The 18,876-nt window shown below is 40.4% G+C and overlaps 1 protein-coding gene across 1 annotated transcript in view; it reads left to right on the top strand.

The window, feature by feature from the left end:
- The window catches only part of CSMD1 (CUB and Sushi multiple domains 1), a 1,871,580-nt gene that overhangs the window by 460,852 nt on the left and 1,391,852 nt on the right, over positions 1-18,876 (top strand).

Genomic DNA, 18,876 nt, shown 5'->3' with positions numbered 1-18,876 from the left:
TGTATTCTCCCTTGATTTGAAAAGGACAGAAGTTTGCATGCCTTCCTTCCAAGTATTTCATTCTGCTCCGTAGGAGTCCCTGTGGGGAGGAGGGGCTGGATACTTGCAGCCTTGGGAATAGAGCCCTAAGCTGACTGTCTGAGCAACCCTCAGAATTCACGTTCCTTCAGTACAAAGTAGAAGATGGATCATTATATGGGCTGGATGCTCTTACAGGCTTGCTATGCCTGTAACAAAAATTAGCAAAAATCCTGAGAACGTGTTAAACCTCACATTGATTCTCTGTTCACATGAGACTAGACAGTGGGAGTAGTGCTGACGTGCTGAAGCAGGGCTCTGAGCGATGAAGTTCAGGAAACAGTGCAAGAGAGAGCTAGGTGGGTCAAAGGACGTTTCGGAACATTCCTTAGAGATGAGCTAGTACATGCTCTTCACTCTGAAGAGGGGAGGGAGGAAGGTTGGGAGGCAGGGAAGCTTACACAGGGGAAGGAGTCCCCTAAGAACCCGAAGCAAATTATCATCTGATATTTATGGAACTTGTAGTCTCTTCTGTTGGCTTTTAGCACAGAGTTTGTTTTGCAACAACATATATGGTTTTGTTTTTTCATGTAAGGTGCTTTTTTATTAGACAGCAGAAATGTAAGAGTAAGTGCACTGAGGCACTGGGCAATGTTGAGGAGTAGAGATTATTCTATGAGGACGCCACATTCCAACCCTACCAGGAGGAAGGAGTTGGCTCGTTATCCCGCCAAGTACCAGCTGTGTGTTTTGGGGCAACTTAACTCCTAGGACGTTATGTTCTAGGATCCATATCTGTAAAGGGAGGTGGCCATGATAATATTTTGTGATAACTAAGTAAAGTAATAGCTATAAATAACTTCTTAGTAAGCCTTCAGAAATGTTGGCCATTATTAGTACCACTACGATGGGTCCCAGTCACTGAATGGGCAATGGTCCCAGATTGACCCTATCTAGGGATGAATGACTGGATCATTGCAATTCACATCTTCAGCATCTGAGTAATAAGGAGACACTGAAGACACAGATGAACAAGTTTGCCAAAAGTCTAATCGCGCATGGCAGAGTTGTCCCAGACATCACCTGCCACTCCTGGAGCAAGTCCTGAGCACCCTTCCTCTCACCAAGGGCTTGGTAACAGGTTCAGCTGGGGTGCCCAGGTGGAGCATGTGCCCTTTGCTTCTCAACCCTGGCTCTAGGTACTATCACCTTTCCCGTCTCTGTGCGATCTTCTCTCTGTTGGAAAGGTAACAGACATCATGCTGTCTGGTAGGAATCGCATTGCGTAGGTTTGCTACCTCTGCCACAGATCTCTGGATTCTCAATGTGTTCCGGTGCTGCAGTTTTCCTCGACAATTCTGGTGTTTACCCGCCTCTGGTGCTCAGTTTCTCTTTCCCCTCTGCCTTGTCTTCCACTGTCTTTGTCTGCCATTGAACTCTCTCTTTTCACGTTTCTGGGATTATCACTTTGCATCACTGCCTTCTCTCATCCTGATAACACAGACGTGCAGGGGAGGCTGCCCTGTGGCTTCCTTCTGTCAGGAGGGGCTGCTCACCTTTCACTAATGCCCCACAGCCTGGAAAGGGCCATGGCTTTTCTTGTGTTTATCAGGGGTGGGTGGGAAAAGACCACAGAGAAGAAGCAGGGTCTCCTGAGCTTGTCTGCATGTTTATGGCGAAGCCCCAGTGAAGCTGGAAGATTCGCCTCACGTTTAACCTTTAGGCTGTCCGGTGGGATTTACACCCCAGAGCACCTCATGCTCTGTCTTCAAGACAGAGATGGTACTGAAAGATTCCAGAAAGCTTTGCATTTAAAAAAAAAAAAGAAAAAGAAAGAAAGAAAGAAGAAAAAGAAAGAAAGAAAGAAAGAAAGAAAGAAAGAAAGAAAGAAAGAAAGAAAGAAAGAAATTAGAAAGAAAGAAAGAAAAAGAAAGAAAAAGAGAGTTAATATTTTTAAATAGTTGATGTATCATGACTCATTGTTTTGACATCCCCCTGAACATATTTATGAGTGTTTTATAACTTTACATTTAAATGCATCTGATCCTCTTTGAAGAGGCTAAAAACTATTCGGACCCAGTACCAGCTTCCCTGGAATGAAGGATTCTTCTTTTGGGTTTGGGGAGGTGGAACATCTCCCTACCCTGTGACTCACTTATTAACGGAAGGTATGGTACATCCCTTGTTTTCCTTGATCTCTTTAATATACAGTAGAACCCAGCTTCCAAATTTATAGGCCTTGGATGATTTTGTTTCAAAGAAAAGAAAATATTACTGAATTAAATTCTAGAATAGAATTTTTTCCTAGTGTCACAGGCAGCTAATTGGATGTACATAAATTCTATATCAAAATCATTAACACGGCTATTTGAACTAACTGGAAGCTCCATCCAACATAGCCTTGAAGCTTCCTTAAAGGCAAACCCTTGTATTATCTTCATCATTATTCACCCCGGAGCATCTAGCAAACCAAGACACACAGCTGAAGGAAAACAAATGCCTGTTAAATGAACTGACTTTAAGCAGCATCACAGAAATGCTAAAAATGACACCTCCTAGGAGTCGAAAAAAGAAGATTGTCTTATTTTTCACTGCCTCCCCGATCTCCCATGTCACTGGTTTTTGTCTTTTCTAGAAGACAGCCCTCAGTCTCCAGATGTCCCTTCCATGGAGACAGTTCTGATCTGGGGACTGAGAGAGGTTCAGTTCTCTCTTCTCCGTGTCCTCCTCCTTCTTGTCACACTCCTATGTGTCCTCTCCTGCCGAACGATTGCCTGTTCTCTTTCTCATCATTCCAAATGTCTTCCTCTTACGTTTTATCTTTTTTTAAAAAAATATTTTATTTATTTATTTATGAGAGACATAGATATATAGAGACAGGCAGAGACACAGGAGAGGGAGAAGCAGGGTCCACGCAGGGAGCCCAATGTGGGACTCGATCCCAGGTCTCCAGCATCACACCCTGGGCCGAAGGTGGTGCTAAACCGCTGAGCCACCCAGGTTGCCCTCCTCTTACATTTTAAGGATGTTAGACTAAAACTGGCTGTTGTCCGATAGCCCTTCCTTCTTTCCAAAGAGATCCGGGACCATTAAGCTACACGTATGCATGTGATAATGTGCCGCATTGTGGTTCCCAGTGACAGTCAGCAGGGTGTCTTTGGGTGGATGGATGGTCTACCTCTCAGCTTGAAAATGCCTCCTCTTTCTCATCGCCCAGTGGGTATTTATCCGTCTTCCAATGATCTCCCCTTTTAGAAACTTTCTTATTTGTTTCAGTTGGAAAGAGGTGGACTCTTTACAAGCCACTATTATAACCTATGTTTCCATGCATGGTAATTGAATATTTATAATTTCCCCATCATTGTCAAGACCTTCTTGAGAGTAAGAATGTTGTCTCATGGTTTTGTTTTGTTTTGTTAGGAACCACTAGCCAGAGGGATGCACAGTTCCTGGCACCAACAAAGCCCTTGGTAATGTTTGCAGAACGAGTACATTTGAGCATATACTATGTATTGCCCCAACATTATCTGAGGGAGAAACTAGTGAAAGGAGTAACATAGGATTTATTAAACAATTAATTCTTTTTTTTTTCATGAGGTGTATGTGGAGATAGAATAAGAACAGAAATAGTTTTTATAAGAAACATGATAATGCTGAGTTACACGAGTGTCTGCAATGAGAGCTTGTGTACTGGTTGGTTAGCAAACACGTGGCAATAATTTCTTTTAGGAAAATTGCAGAAATTCAGACTGATGTCAAAGTTTAGTCTCGTGAAATATATTGAAATACAGGATTATAAACGTGAATCATTGTACTAAAACAAGCATTGTTAACTAGGTTCTTTTTTTCCTCACAAAAAGGTAAGCCTTTATGAAAATATCTTAGAAAAATACTGTTAGAAATTTCTTATTTAGGGGTCACCTGGGTGACTCAGTTGGTTAAGAGTCTGCTTCGACTCAGGTCATGATCCAGGGGTGCTGGGATCGAGTTGCCATCAGGCCCCCTGCTCAGCGAGGAGTCTGCTTCCCCTTCCCTCTGCCTGCTGCTCCCCCTGCTTGTGTTCTTTTTCTCTCTATATTAAATAAATAAATAAAATCTTAAAAAAGGAAACTTCTTAATTGATTCAATTTGTTTAGAAACTAAAGGTATTGTTCTCTCCATATAATTGAAGGACAGAAAAGTTATCTAAAAGACAAAAGTTGATTGCTCCCTTTTTATTTATTTTACAGGGTTATCATTTTTAGATGTACCAGATGTCCTTTCCTAATTAAAAAGATGTGAGGTTATTCTTTAAATTAAGAAGATGCCCTCTTAAGAAAGTTTACTGACTTAAGTCACTTTTACTGTTTATAGTTACTTAACCATGCTTAAGCTGATAGAGCAATCTATTCCACAGAAAATGGAGAAGCTGAGCATATAATTAGGTGGAATGAGGTTCTCTGAAATTTCAGGGTCTTACTGAGTAAAGATAGTGTGTTGCTCTTGAATGGGTCCTGGGTGGTATTGAACTCGGGGGGACATTTGTCCTTCAGGCACCATTCAGGGATGCGGTTCCTTGCCCCTGGGGCCCATCCCACCCACAGCCAGCAGGCAGCAGAGGGAAGCAGCGTGGGGCAGACGCCAGGTCTGCGATGTGGCATCCGTCCCGTCTGCTCACCCTCCATGCACCGGGCTTCATCTCGTGGAGTAGGATTCGGTGCCTGGCCTCTACCTCAAGGGGGTTTGAGGACACAGACAGTGACCTCTGCATTCCACCCTTTAATCCCCTTGGCATGAGCTCCTGGTGTCCCTACCATAGTTTCTGAGATGATGGGATAGCTTCACTGTCCGAGGGAGCAATTCCTGAGGTGTTGGCTCCTAGGGAGGCTTGTGCAGTTATTCGTTTGGGCTCTTACATCCCCTTTGCATCTCGTAACATCCTGGATGATTGAAAATATATGCTTTGATGCTTTCTCAGAAATGCCTGTTCTCCCTCTCACTTTATGACACAGACTTTAAACATTTCATCAGACAATACGTTGCTTTCCTTGAACTTGTAGCTCCTAGGTTGGTGGAAACAGAACTTACAAGCCATAGGATTATAGCTTTAGAGTTTTGTCCAAACCTTACAGTTTTGTTTAGAGGAATCTAAAGACTCAGGACGTCACTTGGCGAACTAGTGGCAGCGTGGATCCCAGACTCCATGCCATGTGGCTGTGATAGAAAGAAACAAACTCCTCTCTTCAAAATGCAGGATGAAGTCGTCAAGCGATCCTCTAATTTTATGTTTTATAAATATTAGGATTTTGAGAAACCATAGATTAGATAAAGCAATTCACGATAGCACATTAGCTCAGAAAGGAAATACCAACTACTACTGCTTAAATAGAGATTTTTTTTGCTTTAAAGCTTATATTGATCAACTTTTGTTAATCTTTTATTCATCATTATCAACAGCATTAGCTTCAATGTTCCATACATAAGACTGATTGCTTATTTTCAGAGTTTTGTTTCTCCCTTACTTCACTAATTTTCACTTATTTTAATTTTACTTTCATTATTTATATTTTTACTTTAAGATTGTTATTAACTTAAAATTGTATTTCCTATCAAAAGGCAGTGGATCTGTTCTCAGGGATGCTGTGTATTTTATAAACTCAGGAACAATGAGTGTCCCAGTGAGGTTTCAGAACCAGTTCTCCTGGGAAAGTCCTGATCTATAACATTTGTTGATTTCTGTGATTTAAATATTTTCACCATGGCTGATTTCCAGCTACCAACATGATGTCATTTGGCTCACAAACTTTCTCAAGATGTAACAATTGGCCCTTGTGAGGGGGCGCTGGCGAGCTCCAGGCTATCAGTAACTGGGTCTGGGCCAGGTCTGACACCAGCTTATTATGGTGGATTTTGAGCAGGTCCCTGGGCTTTGGGTTCCTCATCAGGTGGGGGCTGGAGCTGGACGTGAATTCTGATTGTTAAAATTATGCATTAGTTTACTCCAGTGGTTTGAGATAGGATTCTTGGGGGGCACTTCTGGAAGGGACGTTTAGGCGATGCTGAGCTGTTAGGGTTCCATCTCTTCATATCCACTTCAACTCTGTGGGGTCATGCTGACTCTTGCATACAGTGTTTTAAATTTCTTGGTAAGGTACTGTTTGAAAAGAACCTTTTATTACTAAAGAAAAATATTAGAAAGCCATTTGAATAATCGGCCTCAAAGACTCCTCCCATTTATAAAAATTGATGATCCTCTGGAACCTAAAATGTGAGTCAACACCAACATAATGACGTCTTTGAATAGTACTGGGCTTTCCCTCTCTTGGTTAAATATTTTTTTTATTTTATTTTGTTTTTAAAATTGATTCCAGTATAGTTAATATTAGTCTCAGGTGTATACTGTAGTGATTGAACAATTCTATATATTATTCATTACTCAGCACCATAAATATACTCTTAATCCCCATCACCTATTTCACCCATCTGTGCCACCCCCCCCACCCCCCATCTCCCCTCTGGTAGCCATGTGCTTGTTCTCTGTAGTTAAGAGCCTGGTTTTTTTTTGTTTGTCTTTTTTTTTTTTTGGTTTGTCTTTTTTTTCTCACGCTTTTTTTTGCTTCTTAAATTCCACATATGAGTCAGATCATATGCTATTTGTCTTTCTCTGATGGACTTATTTCACTTGTCATTATACTCTCTAGATCCATCCATATTGTTGCAAATGGCAAGATCTTATTCTTTTTTTTATGGCTAAATACTGTCCCATTGTGTGTATGTGTGTATATATATATATATATATATATATATATATATATATATATATACCACATCTTCTTTATCCATTCATCAGTCGATGGATACTTGGGCTGCTTCTATAGTTTGGCTATTGTCCATAATGGGGTAATAACCCTCGAGATATACATATCTTTTAGAATTAGTATCTTGAATACTTTGGGTAAATAGCCCGTAATGAAATTGCTAGATCATAGGGTAGTTCTGTTGTTACCTTTCTGAGGAACTTCCATACTGTTTTCCAGAGTGGTTGCACCTGTTTGCATTCCCACCAACACTTCATGAGGGTTCCTTTTGCTCCACATGCTCACCAACACCTGTTGTTTCTTGTGTTGTTGATTTTAGCCTTTCTGACAGGTGTGAGGTGATACCTCATTGTGGTTTTGATGTGCATTTCCCTGATGATGAGTAATTTCCCTTTTATTTAAGAAAGCACTTATAATCATCATTATCCTCATCATCATTTTTTGATAAAATCATGGAATGCTTGGTTCCACAAATCTAGGGTTCACTGATTTAACCAAATACAAGTAGAAGACACAGAGAGGGTAAAGCTTTTTATCTTTCTTTAAGGCCAGATAATATTCTGTTGTCTATTTGCTGTCAAAGGCTCTTGTTTGGACATCTTGGCTATTCTGATTAATGCTGTAATGAACATGGGAGTGCAGACATCCCTTCCAGATTCTGATTTCAGTTATTTTCCCAGAAGTGGAATTTCTGGATCATGTGGTAGCTCTATTATTAATTTCTTGAGGAACAACCATACTGTTTTCTAGAGGGACTGTAAAGAGTTTGATTTGATTTTAAAGTAGAATCGTATGGGAAAGGACAAATCTCTTCCTAAACCAATGATTCTACCAAGAGCAGTCACTCTTATAGACATTCCTTTGAAAGCAACATTACAGTGATGATAATTCACATTCCCACATTGCATTATAGTTCACAAGGCATGTGGCAAAACTGCCTTTCTGTAGCTTCCCGTTTTTATCCCATAATTCAAGGTCTTGCTCGTTCTGTAGAAAAGTCTACAGAATGATTAATGCATCTGGCCAATTTAGCAGAGAATGAGGAGTTACTACCTTTGTCGTAGTGATTTTTGGTTTTCAAACTGGTTGAATTATTATCTTGAGTTTTATATTTTTTTTCAATATACCAACCCATTTGGCAAAATTGCATATTGCTTTTAATAGTGCTTTTCTTGTGTTCTCTTGGGTTTTCTAAATATATTATGTACAATAAATAATGCTTTTCTCTTTCAAAATTTATTTGGGAATAAATTGATTATATAAATCTATTTTGTTTTTTTAATATTTTATTTATTTATTCATGAGAGACACAGAGAGAGAGGCAGAGACACAGGCAGAGGGAGAATCAAGCTCCACGCAGGGAGCCAACATGGGACTCGATCCCAGGTCTCCAGGATCAGGCCCTGGGCTGAAAGCAGTGCTAAACCACTGAGCCACCGGCGCTGCCCTAAATCTATTTTCTTATTTCACTAGCTGGTACCTCCTAAATAGTTGAGTAAAAATGGAATAGCAGTCCCAAGCAATGTTATTTGTTTATTTATCTACTTTTGTTGATGTGTGGTTGACATATTAAATTAGTTATAGGTGACAAAGAAATTTTAGCTAGTAGAACCCAGTATCTATGAAATAAATAAACATCAAAGCCTTCCATATAATAAACTAACAATCAGCTTGATATAGGAGAGAGCAATAATTATGGGCACTGTAAACTGGTACAGAATGTGAGGAATTACCTATTTTAGAGAGATAATAAGATGGAATATAGTGAAAGACTATCTTATAGAAAACATAACAACTACACGTAGTTTTCTAAATTTTAAATTCAGTCATTGCCCACGAGTGCCAGATTACTTTATAGAACTAAGGCTCTTTTTTTTTTTTTTAAAGATTTTATTTATTTATTCATGAGAGACACACACACAGAGACAGAGAGACAGAGACACAGGCAGAGGGAGAAGCAGGCTCCATGCAGGAGCCCGACGTGGGACTCTATCCCAGGTCTCCAGGAGTACGCCCTGGGCCAAGGTGGCACTAAACCACTGAGCCACCCAGGGATTCCCAGAACTAAGGTTCTTTATTGAAGTAAAGGACATTTTAAAATAATAGTTTCACTTATGATCCCATTTATTTCTCTCATAGCAGAAATATTGATTCTCAGGCTGTTTAACCCTGAAATGCTATTTAGAAACAGAAGCCAACTAGCTATAGAATCTAACAGAGACCAGACAACCAACCGAGAGGCTTTCTGGAGCGGTTCTTCTATCTCTTTATTTCAAAGATCAAATACCTACTATGTGCACCACACTGTGATAGATCCTGGGATTTACTGTTGAGCAAAACAGATATGGTCCCCGATGTCATGGAATTTACCATCAACAGCCATGTACAAGTAATAAGGATCTGAGGTTAACAGCTTGATGGGCTCTAGAACAATTCTGTGAAAGAGTGACTAGTGAGATAAAGGAAGAAATACAGAAAGTGACTAATGAAGAGTATTTATTGAGTTTAATATGCATTCATATGGGACATGGCCCTCCATTCAGTGGCAGTGCCTCCAAACAAAGGGAGGATTACTTATTCAGCTACAATGACCAGCAGTAAGTACAAGTAACCCTGTGTGATATAAAAAGGGGTTTGCTGTTTGTTGTTTTTTTTTTTTAATAATAAATTTATTTTTTATTGGTGTTCAATTTACTGCTGTTTGTTGTTTTGTTTTGAGCAGTAACCAGTGCTGTATACAGCACTACGTACTTTATGGACTTACCAATCGATCCACACAACTGTCCTTGTATTAGTACAAGACTGAGGGTCATAGAATCGAAAGGCCTACATCCTGTAAGTGCAAGAATTTGAACCCAGTACTTTCCAGTTGCAGGTCTATGCTCTTTCTATTGTAAGAGTAAAAATGATTCTGTTCTTAAGGAACTTTATTCTTCTGGGAATAAAGATGATTTTTTTCCCCCAAATACAATCCATAATTAGAATTTGGGGATTGTAGGCTGGTGGGTTTGTGAGGAACATATTCACACATAGTTTCAGCACTGTTTCTATACACTACTGTCTTTGATTTCCGACGGCAAAAGTTCGGACAGCACTCTTGCCTACCCACTGTTAAAATGTGTTTTAACTGTATCTGTAAATATACTGGAGTTTTTAAAAAGAGTTTATTTGACATAAGAAGTATTCATCCAATTTATAAATTTTTCATCTTTGAAGTTTTCCCTTTGCTATTTTATGTTTTGTTATTGATTTTTTTAAAATTCTAATATAGTTAACACACAGCGTTATATCAGTTTCAGGTGTACAATATAGTGACTCAACCATTCTACACCTTACTCAGTGCTCATCATGATAAGGGTACTCTTAATCCCTTTTATTCCAGCCACCCCTCTACCCACCTCCCCTCTGGCAACCACTACTTTGTACTATATATTTAAGAGTCTGTGGGGGGTTTTTTGGTCACTTTTTTCCTTTGTTCATTTGTTTTGTTTCTTAAATTTTACATATGAGTGAAATCACTTGGTATTTGTGAAAACTCTGACTTTTTTCACTTAAAAATGGGCAGAAGAAATGAACAGACATTCCTCCACGAAGGCACACAGATGGCCAACAGACACATGGAAGGACGTTTAACATCACTAATCATCAGGGAGATGCAAATGAAGATCATTATATCTTCTGACTGGTGCAAGAATGACTAAAGCCAAAAACACAGGAAACAACAAGTGTTGTACTTCAAAAGTTATTTTGATGCCGCTTGAAGTCATGAAGTTTGGAGCTGACAGCCAAGAAAGAATTTTGGTGCCAAATCGTGGTTTTATTAAAGCCCAGGGACAGGACCTGTGGGCAGAAAGGACTGCTGCCCTGGGATTATGAGGAGCAATTGATTATATATTATGGCTTTGGGGTGAGGTAAAAAGAAGGGAAATATCCAAAAAGATTTTCATATGCTCAAGAAGACCCACAGGATCCTGGAGGTCTGGCTATGTCAAGCAATGGTTATTTTTCCCCCTAGCAAGGCTTTAGCATGAAGACAGTTGGGAGCTTCCTGGAGGAATGTCAGACCCTACTGGTCTCAAGTACTTACCAGTGGACTGCTGGTTGTAAGGGAATTTAATTCTATCTACATTTCATTTCTCCTTTGTTCTCCACATCTTTGGCAAGGATGTGGAGGAAAAGGAAGACTGTGCACTGTTGGTGAGAATGGAAATTAGTGTGGTCACTGTGGAAGTTCCTCAAAAAGTTAAAAATAGAACTACCATGCCATCCAATAATTCCACTACTGGGTACTTATAGTGTATTATCTAAAATGGCTTCTTAGGAACGTCTGGATGGCTCAGCAGTTGAGCGTCTGCCTTCAGCGTAGGCCGTGATCCTGGAGTCCTGGGATCGAGTCCCACTTCGGGCTCCCTGCATGGAGCCTGCTTCTCCCTCTGCCTGTGTCTCTGCTTCTCCCTCTGTGTGTGTCTCTCATGAATAAATAAATAAAATTTTAAATAAAACAAAATAATAAATAAAATAAAATAAAATAAAATAAAATAAAATAAAATGGCTTCTTAAATAAAGCTTAATAAAAACCATAATAATATTTTAAATGAGACAATGAACGTTAGGCTTATATTCAGAAAAAAAAAAAAAACATGCCTTTTATCTTTTGAAGCATTCTGCTCCAGAATCACAACTGGGATGAACATATCTATGAAGACTGGTAAAAGTCAGTCATTAGGAGCTTATGTGGTGATTGTAGAAACTGCAGAGTTGTCCCTTCTTAAATATATATTCTTTCTTCATGGGCCACTGTCTGTGCTGTGTTAACCTAAGCAGTTACTCTCAAACACATTCTAACACCATCCATTTGGACACCATCGACCTCTCAGCACATGTAAATCAAAGGGTTACAAACTAGGGCAATGATACTCAAGTTATAAACGATCAGTAGTTATAGAAACATTTATTATGGAACAGAATGAGATCACTTCACCAACAGATTACTAGAAATCCTCCAACTAATAGAACCCCCCACTTTTAAGTAAATAACCTTGCCTCCCTTTTAAAAATCTCTCTAAACATTGTGAAAACCTAACTCACGTTCAGAAAGGGGCCAAAACGAAGATTGTTAAGTCAATTCTTTATCACGTGTTGAAAACCAGACTAACTCCAAGGGGGTCCAGGAAGAGAATGTAACCAACACCCGAGAGCCCCCTCTCCAACCTCTGCGTCCTCCCAACCATAACCACTCTACTGAATTTCTCAGCGATAACTCTCTTGTTCATATTAGTGACAAATCTACATTATCTGAGATTGTGTTGCTAAAATCAGTACTTGACTTTGCCTTAAATGTTTGAATGTGTACAAAAGAAATCAGACTCTATGTGTTGCTTGGTGTCTGGGATTTTGCCTAATATTTATGAGATCCACCCATGTGTTTGTGTATAGTAATGGTTGATTAAATTTTATTGCTATGTCTATGAACACATGTGATGAATTTATCACAGAGAGGTATGAATCTCTCCGAGTCACGGTCATAGAGTATCCCTGGTAACGCAGATATAACAACTTGAATACTTGACCTGCATGACTTAGCATTCCCATGATCTCTCTCTGTTGATGCTCATACTGAGCCGGTCTTCCCTTGAGATCCTGTCTGTCCTCTTAGCTGCTGTTGTGTCCTATCACTTTCTTTCACTTCTCTACTTGCTATAATCCATCTCTTCTTCCTTTTCTGGGATGCCTCTGGGCTCATTCAGTCCACAGATACCCGCTTAATCCCTACATCCTCAACAATGAACTCTAACCAGTAGCTTCCCCCTCAATCCTTCTCGTTCTCCTCCCTATAGCTAGTTGGCGATGCCAGGTGTAGGTATTGTATGCAAAATTCCAATTTTTCTTCCTTCTTTATCCTCACCCTGACTAACTTTCTAATTTGTCTAATGTTCTTGTCAACATTCAAATGAACCTGACTCTTACTTCACTTTCAGTTGTCAAATGTCTTTAAGGAAATTGACTATCTATCATGCACCCTGTGCTGTAAGGGGTGAGGAAGGAAATGCATGGAGTAATAGGGTTTGCAGGGTGCCCAAGATAGAGCAAATATTTCTTAATTAAAAAAAAAAAAAGATTTATTTATTTATTTTGAGAGACAGAAGCAGAGACAGAGACAGAGAGAGAGAGAGAGAGAGTACACATGAGCAGGTAGAGGGGCAGAGGGAGAAGAAGAGAGACAGAGAAGTAGACTCGTTGCTGAGCATAAGGCCTGACCTGGGGTTTGATTCCACAACCCATGAGATCAAGACCTGAGCAGAAACCAAGAGTCAGGTGCTCAATCATCTGAGCCACCCAGGTGCCTAGAGTGAATGCTTTTTTTTTCATCGTTGCCATCATGTTTTACCACTGATTCCTTCGTTGGTGAAAGAATTTTGTAATGTGACTCCTTGAAAATTTGCTCATTTATGGTCCATTGCCACATTGCACAACTGTGTGGTTAATAAAACATGCTGTGTTGGGTTGGCAGACGCCTTGGCAAGGCATCCAGCAGGCTTAAGCTCACCTAAGAAGACTTGCCTCACCCTCCTTACCTGGTACAGCAGGTCCCTTGCCTCTGCCCCCCACCTCCCACCTCTCTTATTCTTGGTCCCAGGCCTTTTTAATGCAGTTTCTCTTACCTGTGCTGCCTTCTCCTGACCTGAGCATATCCAGACACCTACAGTTCACTGAAGATATGCTTTATTTATGCGATTTTTCTCATGCTCCTTAATTTACTTCTTTGCCTTATTCTTGATGGTATCCTAATATTTCTTTTATTTCTTTACCTTGGTTATATCCCTAAACAGAAGTGACTACATTTCCTATTCCACTTGTGTCTCATTCACCAAGGCCATGCCCTTAGATGTTAGATATTCTGTAACTGAGTATGTTGAGAAAAAAACCCTTCAAAATTATTTTTTCTCTCTCTCTCTTTTTTTTTTTCTCTAAAGAAGATTTAGCTCTACAATTAGTATAGAACCAAGGGCCATGTTAACACAATGCTGAGCCCTCTGTTCTAAATAATTTTATTCTTCATGTATATTATTTTGATTCCCCGGGTTGAGGCAGAAAGCGGAAGACAGATACTCTCAGCTATAAAATCTCTGAGTTATGGCAGAGATAGCCATTGGAGCTGACACTGAAGAATCGGAGACCAAAGTGTTTTATTGGTCAATTTCCTCATCTGTAAAATGAAGGTTGATTCTACCTCAAGGATTCTTGGGAGGATTAGATTTAATGCATTTTGAGGGCTTAGCTAAGTGCCTGGAACAGTATGATAGGAACTCAATAAACATTAGTTTCCTTTACCCAGATAGAGTCAGAAAAACACGACTCTATTTTACCACCACCATACTTCATAGCTTGAATTTACTATTTTAAACTTGAGTCATCTTTCTCCATATTAGACTCTGAATGTTTCTCTGCATCCTTCCCTGCAGAAATGAAATCCATGTTAACGTTAACTCATACGTAAATGTAGACTAAATAGATAATACATGCACAATGGGTCAAATTTTACAAAAATAAATATAAGTAATCAAATAAGTACAGTAGAAATCAGTCACCCTCACCAACAGTTAACCCTGGAAAACAAGTAGTTTATATTTACTGACTCCAAACAAGAGTCAAATCTGCAAACTCTCCATGTGCTGACCCCTGGGTCAGGCACTACCGGATGATCACAACATAGCCCCTCTTTGACTGGTTTATTATGTTCCCGAGGAGAAGATAGACAATTTCAATTTTTGAGCTCCAGAAGAGCTATGTCCCCAGGGTGTTGTGCAGACCGAGAGAACCACCTCTAGCAGGTGACACTGCGGCTTGGACATGTGGGACTTTGTTGTGAGGGTCACATTGATGTGAAATGTCTGCTAACCCTTTGGATATGTCCCTCATTTCTGTCTTTTCTCTCCGAAACCTCGTGTGCTGCTCCCTGGTGAGTGCAGGAGGGCACTTGAAGGCACAATACGTTCAAAAGGCAGCGGGACACCTGCAAGTTTCTAAAATTGTACTCAGGAAGAAGAAATTATGTTTCTATCATTGATTGTAGAGAGCTGGGCCTCCTACCAATCCTCCTGCCAAGCCTCAGACCTTAAACACATTTCTTGCATGGCTCTTTCAGGGAGCTTTGTGCTGTAAAGAATTTTGTATTTTTACCTGGCGGCCTCTTTATTTTCCGCCTTCCATTTAATTGGAGTGTGGTAATGTCCTCACTCAGGTACGAGTTCCCTTGCTCATCCATCTTCACTTGAATGCCTGCACAGCCTACGTGGCAGCAGCCACCACCTCTTCCCGACTCAGCTGTCTTTCCTTCGGCTCCCCAGCTCAGCCACTATGCACAGAGGAAGTCAGCTTTACAGTTATAAATAGAGGATGGAGAATAAAGAGCCATGACAGGTTATAACTCCGTTAAATACAGTTGGGCCTGGAAAGGTTATGCATAAATTGAAAAGCACTTAATATTTTTCCCCAAATATTATCATCACCAGAGTTTATGAAGGACTTTTTCTGTAGCACCAAGCCAGTGGCTGTATAAATAGATTTACTCTGTCAAGTAGTAGAAAATAATTTCAAGACGCCTTGCTTTGGGTTTCTAAGAAGTGAAAGCATTCAAGGTCATGGTGGAGTTGAGTTGGGAGAAGGAGTGAGTCCATGAGTAGCATGGGCTGGAGGTCAAGTGAAGGTGAAACTACACCCTGGAATATTCTGTAAAAGAAGCCATAAAAGATAGAGCTAAGGGGCGCTTGGGTAGCTGGGTCAGTTAAGTGTCTGCCTGCCTTTGGCTCAGGTCATGATCTCACGGTCCCGGGATGGAGCCCCATGTCGAATTCCGTGTCCACCCACTCCTGGGTGTGGAGCCTGCTCCTCCCTCTCTCTCTCTCAAGTAAATAATAAATAAAACCTTAAAAAAATGAGTCAAGGCTAGTAGACATGCTACATGGTGTGTCACCATGGCTGAGGTGCTCATGGCATCTATGTAGAGTTCCTGAAGCAGGAGAGAGAAGTGAAGCTGGTGTTTGCCCTTTTTCTTTTCTTTTCTTTTCTTTTCTTTTCTTTTCTTTTCTTTTCTTTTTTCTTTTCTTTTCTTTTCTTTTTTCTTTTCTTTTCTTTTTTCTTTTCTTTTTTTTTTTTTTTTTAGATTTTATTTATTTATTCGTAAGACACACACACACACACACACACACATACACAGGCAGAGACACAGGCAGAGGGAGAGGCAGGCTCCATGCAGGGAGCCCGGTGTGGGACTCGATCCCGGGTCTCCAGGATCATGGCCTGGGCTGAAGGCAGCGCTAAACCGCTGAGCCACCCGGGCTGCCCTGTTTGGCTTTTTCTTAAAGTCTTCCTGTTCAAACTTCCTTTCCTCTCTGTCCCACTATAAGTGGTGAGCGATTAGTCAGACCTGGGAAAGAGATGTCCCAATATTGTAAACCTTCTGTGAACTCAGTTTTTCAGACCTTGATTATCCATCAAAGCTCCTGTCCCTGCCATGACTCAGCTCCCAAGAAGTAGCTTCTCCTTATCCACTGATGATGGAGGGCAACCCCAGGGTTCACTTTGTCAGAGTGACACGACATTGGGGGGGCTGGGGCCACGGGCCATAGGTGGGAGGGGATGTACCCTGACGAGTAGCAAAGCAGGGACAGCCGGTGGACAGGTGACAGGGGACACACGATCAGAATAGTGCAGGTCATCTGGGTGTGTGGCCTATCCCCGGATATGTCACCTGACTGAGAAGTTCCACAAAACAACATTCCAAATTTTTTTGGTTTGCTTTGCACAGAATGTCTTTGTTTTGTTTTGTTTTGTTTCTTCCTGAGAGGACACATGGACCCGAGCATCATTTCCAGACTCTAGTCTGGGTAGAGCTCGTACAGCAGATTACTCGGAACAGTGTGAGCAGAACACAAGGAGCACGCAGTGATCTTTATCCATTGCTCACACTTCAATGCACCTGATCCTACCCACACGCTGCTGTTGTGTGCAGATAGCAAACCAAATTTATTACCTTTCCATGATGCTTTCTTTGGAATATAAGAATATTCCTCAACAGACAAGGTAGGGTTTGGATGAAGGAGGAAGCATTGCGCTATAAACGTCAGCTAGAATGGGCTTTTAAGGAAATGTATTTGAACGTTCAAAGATACTTGGTGGAGGAGCAACTGGGAGGCTTAGTTGGTTAAGCGTCTGTCTTTGGCCCAGTCATGATCCAGAGTCCTGGGATCGAAACCCTCAATGGGCTCCCTGCTCAGCGAGGGGTCTGCTTCTCTCTTTCTCTCCCTCTGCCCCTCCTTCTGTTCATGGTCTCTCTTTCTCTCTCTCAAATAAATAAGAAATATTATTAAAAAAAAAGATAATTGGTGGAGAGTTAATAAGTGAGCAATAAGAGCATGTTTCCAAAGAAGGGGGTTAACCTTTCTCAGGCTGGATCACTTATATTTTATTTACATTTTTATCTCATTTCTTCCTTCCCCAAGTACCCATCTTAATACCTGCATCTGAGTAATCATTGATTGAACATCCCCTGTGCTCCTATTACTTGTCATGGGAGGATGGAGGGCCTGGCCCTGCCCTGCCCTCCCACTTTTCCTGGGCTCCTGCCATAAATAAGGAAATGAATGAGTGAATGAATGAATGACAAACCAACAGTATTAATTTCACAGTGTTGCCATAACAAAGTACCACAAAATGGGTGGCTTAACATAGAAATCTCTCTGGACATCTGGAGGCCGGGAATCTGAGGTCACACTGTGGTCAGGGCCCACTCCCTTCAGTGGTGACCCCAGGGGAGCATCTTTCCTGGCCTGTCCCTACTCCTGCTGACAGCCCGTCATCTTGATATTTCTTGGCTTGTGTAGACATCACTCCAATCTCTGCATCCTTTATGTGGCTTTTCCCCCTATGTGTGCATCTGTGTCTCATTCTCTTTTCTCTGAAGAACACTGGATTAAGGCCACTTTAATCCTGCATGGGATTCAGTTACCACACAAACTCAGGGTATCAGCGTTTTACAGATATTTAGTGCCCGTTTTCTGTTGTAGTTATCAAAGAAAAATCATTGAGTATTTGTCAATTTTTTATGACTCATAATAGTTTTTGGAGTATTATCCTTCTATTCATATTTTTGTTAAAATTCCCAGGGAATTCTTGTGAAATCTGGGGTAATGCTAAATATGAGAAAAATACCAAATTCTAGTTAACGTATGTACACCAATACCTCCTGTCCTTTGTATGTTCAAAAGCACAGCTAGAGAGCCAAGTAGGTCTATTTTATTTTCTGCTTGTCCTCAGTGCTCGGCTGTCACGTTGGTATTCCTTCCTTACTCATTTATCTGCTCTCTCCTTGGCAGTTCCAGCCTTCATTTCTCCACATTTTCTGCTGCCTTCCAATCTTAATCACAGATATTCCTGCAATTGCTTTTTTCTTTCAATTCACACTTAACAATGAGTATTTGGGGCTTTTCTTTCTGTATTTCAGGTAGAATTGCTATGTCCTCTGTCTGTCTTAATTTATTCATTTTCATAGGCCATTTTCCTCAAAATTATAAGAAAAGATATATTCACAATAGAGAATAGGTAATCAAAAAGACAACGTATGCCACCATTTTGCATATTTTAACTCAACTGATTGCGATTCAACAAATTAATTTTTTACATGATAAGAATAGCAAGGAAGATTCCAAGTAACGTGAATATGGATAAAGTAAACTTTCTTTTCAAGCCTGCATTTTAATGCAGCTTGTGGAGTTTTATTGACTTGCAATATTTTTGAACCATCGCCTAGGTAAATCTCCAATAATATTTATTAGATGGGAATAATGTGTTTTGATAAAATTTGGGCAGGCCTGTCTTCAAATGATAGCAGTAATGTTTTAAAATTACATATGCTATAAACTAGTCTTAGTTCAACTGACTTGTGAATATTAAAATATAAAAGCTATTCATATTTCACTTTGGAAGGTCTTAAATTTCATAGATCAATTCATCGCGGGCATGAATAGAGCTACTAACGTATGCATTTGTGCATACGAGAGTT

Source organism: Canis lupus, chromosome 15 (assembly GCF_048164855.1).
Source record: "Canis lupus baileyi chromosome 15, mCanLup2.hap1, whole genome shotgun sequence".
NCBI classification, from domain to species: domain Eukaryota; kingdom Metazoa; phylum Chordata; class Mammalia; order Carnivora; family Canidae; genus Canis; species Canis lupus.
The sequence above is the reverse complement of the archived record's forward strand: the minus strand, read 5'-3'. Positions and strand labels throughout refer to the sequence as shown.